The sequence below is a fragment of the Aegilops tauschii genome, chromosome 7 (genome assembly GCF_002575655.3).
Source record: "Aegilops tauschii subsp. strangulata cultivar AL8/78 chromosome 7, Aet v6.0, whole genome shotgun sequence".
Lineage (NCBI taxonomy): Eukaryota > Viridiplantae > Streptophyta > Magnoliopsida > Poales > Poaceae > Aegilops > Aegilops tauschii.
Window position 1 is genome coordinate 506,765,700 of NC_053041.3, and position 1,375 is coordinate 506,767,074.

The 1,375-nt window shown below is 49.6% G+C and overlaps 1 non-coding gene across 1 annotated transcript; it reads right to left on the reverse strand.

The window, feature by feature from the left end:
• Positions 1-869: 869 nt before the first annotated feature.
• On the reverse strand, positions 870-1,029 carry LOC120970214 (U1 spliceosomal RNA). The gene has a single exon (XR_005764945.1). It is a non-coding gene; the product is annotated as a U1 spliceosomal RNA (small nuclear RNA).
• Positions 1,030-1,375: the final 346 nt, after the last annotated feature.

The following is a 1,375-nucleotide window of genomic DNA, read 5'->3' on the forward strand; positions in this document are numbered from 1 at the left end:
AGCAAAATGTACGTACGATTGCAGCAACAGCGTCGTCGGTTCCAGCTCTCCGGCGTAGCACCAAGCTGTCTCCGTTGCAGCTTTTCTAAACGCTAATTGCAGCTCTGTCGATGACGGGTTCCAGCTTCTACGGATGCCCGTTGCAGCTTTCTCGACCACAACCGTAGCAAAACGCAGGGGGGTAGCATCTCGTGGTCCTGGGTCCAGTCTGTCGGCGGCTTGTAACAACTAGAGTTGCAAGTTGTAGCAGCCTGCGCCACCGGTTGTAACCATGTAGCAGCCGCAGCCGAGAGACGTCGCCGGCCACCACCGTCCCCAAAAAGCAACGGTTGCGGTGTGAGGCATAGCGGTTGCAACACGTGATTCGTTGGGAGGAGAAGCGCGGCAGGGCAGCAGCAACGGGGTGCTCTCATGGCTATAAGGGGGGAGGAGAGGACAGATCGAGCTCGGCGGGGAGGGCTTCCATGGCGAGAGATAGAAGAAGCTAAATTTGGACGACCCTGTGAGAGGATAAGGGGATGAATCCTAGCCACAAACCGTTTTGCAATCGCACGACCAGCGTGAGATCGGCTGAAGTTTCGGCCGGCGCACCGGGTACAAGTATTTTCCAAACCATTAACCTGCAGATCCATACAACAGAGTATCGTTTTCAGCTGCTCTGGTCGCTTTCTGATTCTGCATGAAGGTGACGAAAACTGAAAGTGGCACGTTTCCATCCTAGTACTGAGCACTCAGCCAAATGCTTCTGCACCACCTTAAAAAAAATAACAAAAGATCAAATCAAAAATTCACAAGCAAGCAAAAGAAAGTTAAGATCAAATCAAATCAAAAGTAAAGAAGTGAATGTCTAAAATTTATGTTTTACTTTGGTAGGGGCCGCGCGAACGCGTACCCTTCTACCACAAATTACAACGTCCAGTCTCCCACTTGGGGAGATGGTAGATCAACGCACTCACCAAGTGCAATGTGAGCCATTGATCTAGGCCACGAGCTTTTTTGATCACCCGTCGACCCCATCCAGGTAAGTACCTTGCAAAGAAGCACCTAGCCATCATAATATAGCCAGCTCTCCTGCTCTAATCTTCCTGTTTTGTCGAGGTGGTACAATCAAAACAAGAGCGCTGTGTAGTTATGGGGTGTTCGGACGATGGGCCTATTTCGCGTGGACTTGCAACATTTAACGGGCTCTGGACGGCTAATTCCTTTCGAAAGAACTAGAAAATGCACTATAAAAAACTAAAAGACGTAAAGATTGCTCACTGTTTGCTCTCGCCAAGAAACTGTAAAAGGGTGCGGAACGTGAGGCAGAAGATTCCAGATGTTCGTATCTGGATGTAAAGTTTTTGACTGCGCCTCCCAAGAGTTGTACCATACG